Source organism: Lucilia cuprina, chromosome 5 (assembly GCF_022045245.1).
Source record: "Lucilia cuprina isolate Lc7/37 chromosome 5, ASM2204524v1, whole genome shotgun sequence".
In the NCBI taxonomy this organism is placed as follows: Eukaryota; Metazoa; Arthropoda; class Insecta; order Diptera; family Calliphoridae; genus Lucilia; species Lucilia cuprina.
The window spans coordinates 32022726-32031311 of record NC_060953.1 but is presented as its reverse complement, the minus strand read 5'-3'; positions in this window follow the sequence as shown (position 1 = coordinate 32031311).

The window sequence follows — 8586 nt, the reverse complement described above, 5'->3', positions numbered from 1 at the left end:
TTTGTTCTCAAACCTAGGGTTTTATGGACTAGGACTAGGAAATTTTTTGGAATAAAAACAATAAAATATCAAAAGATGTATGGGGTTCCGTAAAATGAAATAAATTCCTCAAGGGGTCCGCGCTGTAAAAAACTTTCGCAGAGAAACTTTTTCTTAATTCTCTTTTGAAGTTTCCTAAATGCCCACACATAGAAACTTTTATTTCAGAAACTACGCATTGATTTGTTGTTGTACGAATGAGAAGAATAACAAAACAAGTTTCCGAGTACGGGAAAGACGAGAGACGAATGATATTCCTTCTTTTTCTCTCTCATGCAAAATCAAAAGTTTCCCAAAAAAGTTTCTGTGGACCGGCAGTAACCAATAAAATTTTAAGATTCTAGCTCTAATAGTTTCTTAAATATACGATTTTTTATTTAATTCATTCATCAACAAGCTCCCGAGATGAAAGTCCGCCATTTTTCCTCCAAAATGATCAGATGAGTTCAGTTATTCGTGCAAAGATTTAAGATTCTAACTTTAATAGTTTCCAAGATATGGGAGGTGCTACGCTCCCCAACGCTAGTCCGCTCACTTTTATCCTAAATAATCATATTGAGACTGTTGTATTATCTTAAATATACGAATTTTATATTTTCTTAATGTGGGCGTGGCTCCTCGCCCACTTAAAATTCCAAATAAAAAGTAGCCTATTACCTATTCCAGACATACAGGAATACGCTGTGAAAATTTCAAGAAAATCGGTTCTGACGTTCAGTAGTCTATAACCTTCAACCACACAAACAAACACACATTCATTTTTATATATTTAGATAAATAGATGTAATAAATGGAGAAAGTGTATTAGAAAATATTGAATTTTGCAGAAAATGTACAGCAATTTTACAGTTAAATAGTTGGTTTAATTAATCGGTTAATTGATGAAATTTATTTGGATTATTCTTGATATATGACATTTTTATTGTTTTAATCATCAAAAATTTATCAATTAACCGACCGTCGATTAATTTTTTTTTACTTTTTTGGAAGTCAATAAACATCAGTCACATAGATTCTAAATAAATTCACTTGGCGCTACTTTTGAAGTGGCGATAAATGTTCTTTCCGTGCTTCGTTTTTTTTAGCTGTGTACACTGTACTGTTTAAATAACTGTAAAATTTACTTGTATTTTTGTTTTTTACAACAACTTGTATCCGGCCACTTTAAAATGTTTTCTCACTTATTTACAAAACTCGAGTTTTTTAAAATAAAAAATAACCAATTGTTTCCTACAATTAGTTTAAAATTTGAACAATATTTTGGGAAAACTTTAGTGCAGTAGGGTTTAATTTTTTTACAGCCCAGCATTATGCATCATGTGGCCTTGCGTTTTTATTATTTTTTTAATAGTGAAAAATATGTAATAAACTAAACAAACAAAAGCGAACTCGCTACAATATGTATATCGAATATGTACCACTAATTGCAGGATATTCCAAGTCTTATGAAACTTATATGTATGTACATTGTACATGTACATTAAATTATCCTTAAAAAAATTATATAAAACCTTTTTCTAGTTAGAAATTTGGTATAAAAATAAAACTTTTTGATTTCTCTTAAATATGTTATGACTTTTATTCGGCATTGGAGAAATCACGTAGACTTGTTCTTCGTCTCGAATATTAAAAAAGTTACCGCTGCAAATGCTCTGCTTCCAATATTTACTATATAAAATTTTATGCTTTTTAATACAAAATTAGAATTTTTTATATAAAAGTGTCATGTTTGACCCACGAAATTTATACATCGAAAAAGGAAGGGAAGAGTTGCGGTTATTCCCACTTCCAATTTTAGTACCGCAACATGTAGATTATTCTATTAAAAGTAATGTAAATTTGTATGTAAATAGTTTTAGAAAATCAATTTGCTTCCCTACAGGCTACCACGTAGTGATAGAGCCAAACTTTGGTTATAACCATAATGTATGTTCTCGTAAGCCTCTCCTATTAAAATATTTTTTTAGGGCAGGTCTAATGTCCTTACAATATATGTATGTTTCTACTTCTACTACGCGCTTAGAAAATATATAGTCTTTTATGTCATTGTTGAATAAAAAACTGTCAAAACCAGTTTACAAAGTAAAATTTGAGTTTGGTGGTTGGTGATAATTGTATTAACGCTTAACTGGCATACGACAAAATACATTAAATTTTGTTGTGCTTAAAATATTACAAAAAAGGCTAGAAACATAAAATATTGTTTGCAACAGGATATGTTGTTATTGAAACTTTTCATGTACAAATTGTTTGAATTTGTTATTGACTGGGAAATTGTTTGCATAAAATAATTTTAAGTGCATATCTGTACAATACCTTAGAACAGTCCCAGCTAGCATTTTTAGAAAATTTTGCTCTCATTCAAGTAATTAATGAGTATTCTGCACGATTAAAATGTTCATATATGCCTAAATTTTCTGATCATAAATGATACAATCGTCGGGAGAAAATAGTATACAACACACGACTCCTCTAAATGAGTCATTTATGAACCCCACTTCTGAGCAATTATGACTTATTTTTAATCTTTTTTGAGTCATTAATGAACCAAATAACTGGTCGTTTTTGAGTTATTTCCGAATCATATTATAGTCATTTTTGAGTCTTTTCTGAGTAATTTTTATGTTTGTTACAGACAAATACAATACAACAGAAAGCAGTTTTTGATCTTCCGACTGCGCGAAATTTATCTGAAAACTAAATTTATCAACAATCATATTTCAAACAACTGTATGACAAATTTATGATTGGTATACATTTTGTTATCAAATTTTAAACATTAATTGGAATTATTTAGGCTTAGCTTAGTGATTAGTCGCCCAACTATCTTCCGTAGAAGATTATTAACATATAAAATTATTATAATTAAAGCATAATATAATTTCAATTTGCTAGGCAGAGAATCGTCTTTATAAATATCACACAAATTCAAATACTTATACATTTAATTTTATAAACGAAATGAGAAGAATCTTCCAAATGCTAGCTGGGTAAAAGTGTACTAATAAAATAGTAATTTATAAATATCACACAAATTCAAATACTTATACATTTAATTTTATAAACGAAATGAGAACAATCTTCCAAATGCTAGCTGGGTAAAAGTGTACTAATAAAATTACTACAAACTATAGGGAATATGCTAACTGGCTTTGTAACAGCCAGCGTATATCAAAGTCTCTATTATTCTCATACATTAATTCGTCTTTCTCAAAACTTTGTTATTGTATTTCTGTATATGTTTAAAAAAAGTTACATACAGGCCTTGCTTTAACAAGTGGTGATCAGCAACTGATTTCATTTTGTTTTTCAAGTTGAAATAGGTGAAAAGTTACACTTATTTGAAAATTTCCAACTTTGACCGCCTCAAAGTCCGGCAGTTCTTGACCGATGAAAAATTGTGTCTGACCTACTAATTAAAACTTGTCAAAAAGGTTGGTATCATAGTATAATTTTCTAGTTTAAATATAATTCTTTTTTTTAAAATATTACTAATCTTTTTTGGAACACGATCAGTATTCATAAATTTTTGTAAACATTTCAAAAACTTTTTATTTTTATAAGTATTCGGTATTTATATTATAATAACAATAAAAAACAAACCAAAAGTTAATGAATTAAAAAAGGAAGCCCATGTTAGTACCCATCAGTTTTGGGTTATATTCTATGACCACTTTTAGGTGAAGGGAAACCAACGTGCAACACGAGTTTGTTGGCAAAGGGGGTAGCAAAAGACGAACGAATCGTAATTTGAGGGATTTTGTATCTCTTTTGTTAAGCGTTCGTATTTTTGGCATTTGTTTTATTTTTATTCTGCACTCAAAGAGTGAAGATCGTGTGCGATCACTCGAACGCATGATTCAATGTTAAATTTCTTTTAATTTCAGTCGATTTTAAACTTCCGAAAATGATTTTAACTGCCAATTATTGAAATATTTCTCGAAAATGGACCCAAAAATTGGTAGATTATCATTATCTGTAGACAAATATAAAACTTTTTCATCACAAAATCTTTTCAAAAATTTATTTTATAGATAATTTAACATTTTGAAAAAAAATTGTGGCACCTCCGATTCAGCTCTCTGGTGCTATGCAGCCAATACAATAATCGAAAAATCCGATTTAGAAAATAATTTTTAAGGGGGTGCTAATATTTTGACCAATAAAATTTTGAATAATATGAATATTTTTTTAAATTTTTTCTTTAATATATAACATAAACATTTTTTTGTCAGAGTTTTTTAAAGACCTACAAAAACTATAAACAATAAGTGGAAAGTGGAATAACTTTAAAGAAAACATCAAAAAGGGGGTACTTTAGTTTTGGCCGATAATAATAGAAACAACTTTCAAAAATCATAAATATGGCAACACTAACAAAAAAATGTAGCACGCCTTTTTAGTCTTCATAGTGCCGGTCCACACTAGAAAACTTTCGTAGAAAAACTTTTTCTTAATTCTCTTTTGAAGTTTCCTAAATGTCCACACATATAAACTTTTATTTCAGAAACTTCGTATTAATTGCATTGATTTGTTGTTGTACGAATGAGAAGAATAACAAAACAAGTTTCCGAGTACGGGAAACTCCGTACCGTGGTAGAGATGAATGAAATTCCTTATCTTTCTCTCTCATGCAAAATCAAAAGTTTCCAAAAAAAAGTTTCCTAGTGTGGACCGGCAGATATAAGACTCTGCCGGTCCACACTCACTCTGAGAAACTTTTGATTTTGTGTGTGAGAGAAAGCGATGGTTGATATTTCTTTCTCTCACACACATAAAAATCAAAAGTTTCCCAAAAAAAACTTTCCTAGTGTGAATCAGGTCTAAACGTTCATTATTTTACGAAGGGCATTTAAAAAAGAATGGAGAAAAAAACCCTGCCCCTAGCCCCTGAGCTAAAAGTGCTTAATTACTGCAGCTTTTCGTAATTAATCTTCTTCGTCAACTGACTCTGTTCCTAACAATGAAAATTACTTTTACGGTAGGACCTTGATTATCCGTGATTCGTTTATCCGGCAACATCCTTTTTGTGTGTGAGAGAAAGCGATGGTTGATATTTCTTTCTCTCACACACATAAAAATCAAAAGTTTCCCAAAAAACTTTCCTAGTGTGAATCAGGTCTAAACGTTCATTATTTTACGAAGGGCATTTAAAAAAGAATGGAGAAAAAAACCCTGCCCCTAGCCCCTGAGCTAAAAGTGCTTAATTACTGCAGCTTTTCGTAATTAATCTTCGTCAACTGACTCTGTTCCTAACAATGAAAATTACTTTTACGGTAGGACCTTGATTATCCGTGATTCGTTTATCCGGCAACATCCATTTTCCGGAATGGAAAAATAAATTTCTTTGCATCGACTTAATTTTATTTTGGATTGACTTAAATTTTCAGCATCGTTTATCCGTGATTACCTCTATTATTTGTAATTATAACCGAAATCTATTGTTTTTTAACGGTCATGAACAATTAGAACAAATCGAAAAGGGAAATTCCCGTAAAACGAAAATACTAAATTGGAAAATAAAACAAAAACAACATTTCACGATTAGTATACCCTCCACCACCATCAGTGGTGATAGAGGGTATATATAAGTTTGTCATTCCGTGTGTAACACCAAGAAATATTCATCTGAGACCCAACAAAGTATTTATATTGTGGGTCCTTATGAAATTCTGAGTCGATTTAGCTAAGTCCGCCTGTCCCATCCCCCCATTCATCTGTCTGTGTAAAACACGCTCACGTTAAAACAAAGCAATGGAAATTAACGAAATTCAGCCAAAATATTCACTATTATCCGGCACAGTTTGGTATTGAAAATGAGCAAAATCGGTTCATATCAGTACATATTCCCGGAAAATAAGATTTTTCTTAATAGCTTCCGTCACAATCTAGATATCTTCACAAAGCTTACAAATTAAAATCCCATATCAATTATAATTCATTGAGAGAAAAATTTTTCTGGATCGGCTCATAATTGGATATAGCTCCCATACAAGGTAACCTCCCGAAAATCATATAAATGCTCATAACTCATTACTAAGTTAAGATATCCATATAAAATTTGCAATAAATATTGCTGATATGCATAGAAATATTACTGTGAAAGGTTTTTGAGATCGGTCCATAATTGGTCATAGCTTCTATCCTTAAAATGACTTAAACGCACATAACTCATTACCAAATTAAGATATCTACATAAAATTTGGAATACGTATTGCTCTCACATTCATAAATATTACTATTTTTTTCGATAACGCACATAACTCAAAACTAAATATTGATATCCATACATTTAGCAAAAATATTGCTCCTAATACAGCAACTACACTATAAAATTGTTTCACGATCAGTCCATATTTGGTCATAGATCTCATACTAGGTCCAGAAAATTACTTAGATTCACAATATTTATTACCAAATAATGATATAGATATAGAATTTTTAAATTTTATCTTTTAATACATAATTGTACATAGTTCCCATACAAAGTCCTGTTACGAAAATCTCTTAAAAGCAAATTACTCATTACTAAATAAAACTATTGATACAAAATTTGGCAAAAATATTAGATTTGTATACAAAAGTTTTATTTCAAGATTATTTCACGATTGGTTCATAACATGGGTGCGGTCGGTCCCATATAAGGTTCCCTTCAGAAAATCACTTAAGCACACATTACTTGTTTCTAAATTACGATACAAAATTTGATTGTAGATTTTATGTTCATAAATTTAGCTTAAAGAATCTTTGACGATCGGTCTATAATTATTCATATCTCCCATACTAGGTGCAGCCGCTAAAAACGCTTTATCCGTATTTTACTAGTTGCATTATCAATTTGTGTAGAACAAAATTATATATGTATTTTAAAAATCCTTAAATCTTTCACACACATGCATACATGCAAATTACTAAATATCGCTAAGCGCTATAAAAATATAAAATAATTTCAAATATGGTCATTTCAAATTTCTCTAACATATTTCATGACTTTAATGATCTAGAAAATTTTAAATAAGAAACTGAAATCTTCTTATGTACACATACATAATAACCCTATAAATTAGCACTGTCAATAGTTAAACCCCCATTAATGGACCTTTTTCAAATGTTACCTTGATGTTCTCATTAATATCGATATGTAATAATAAAATATTCAAAATATCAAAATTCATTTATACGGCAGTAATTTGATGCTTGAATACAATTAAAATTTGTTGAAGGTGCTGTTCCATCAGTAACTGCTGTAATTTATTGGGCAGCTCTTATTAAACAATTTAAAGGCCTCTCGTCCGTAATCCTCAAAATACGTAACAGCTTCGTAAAATGTTTGTTGTGATAGATATTTGTTTTGTATATAAATTACTATATCCATTGGTAGCTTATATTCACCAACAAAGTATTGGTACAAGACATTTTTTCCCAGTAGAAGTAGTTTCTATAATCGTCTTCTGAAGCAAGTTATACTGTTTCTAATGATTCAGATGTATTGTTTGATACTTCTATTATTGATAAACTTTCTGCTTCTATTTCCGCTTTCGCATGCTGTGGATGGTAACAAATTGTGTGAATTATCACCAAATACCAAAGATTTAATTATATCTAGAATCTAGACGGTATTCATTGGCATCTGAACAGCATTCATTAGCATCAAAAATCTTTTGGGCAGGACATAATTGATTTCTAATTGGTTAGCGAATGTTTGTGGTACATGTTCTGTGTTTTTATTTTCTATTTTTATTAAAGGAATTGCCGTTGTATAATCTATCCCTAATGTTTTCAATGTTTCTTCGAATAGCGCCGGCTTTTCTACACTCGTACAAAAGTTGTACAAAGCGTTTGTAGACAATGTCCTTTTTTTCTAATAATTAATAAAATGTCATTAAAATTTAATTGTTTATACCCAGAAGATTATTACATTTCTTTGAAATTTTGTAATGAAAATTATGTTTAAAAAATGCATATTTTAATTAAACGGGCAAGATATGGTGAAATAAAATTATTTTAAATATTTCCCAATATTATGACCCAATTTCTTTAAACCAATTCGTTTATTTAATTGGTAAATATATTCCAACAGATTCTGTATTTTTCTCAAAACTTTTGTTTTTTCATTTTAGATTTAAGTATATAAAAATTTGAAAAAAAATATTTTTGAAAAAAAATTAGTATTTTTAATGAAACGGGAACGTTATGGGAAATAAAATGATTCAGAATATCTATTAACACAGAAAGAAGCAGGCAAAGATTGGCTTTATGGTTTTATGGAGCGAAACTCAACATTGATGAAATTTAAACCACGCATGTTTTTTGGTACATAGACGAAGCCTATGAAAATGGTTGAAATCGGTCCTCACCTAGCCCCCAAACAACCGTACCTACCGATTTATTATATACTTTTCCCAAGTTTATCGAGGATCGGCCCATGTTTGACCTATACTCCGACATTATGCGTAATTTAGAAAATTTTTTTTATCAATAAATTGCTTAAATACTTTGGAATTAAGGTAAAATTCAACATCAAATTTTTTTATGAAAAATAAAAAT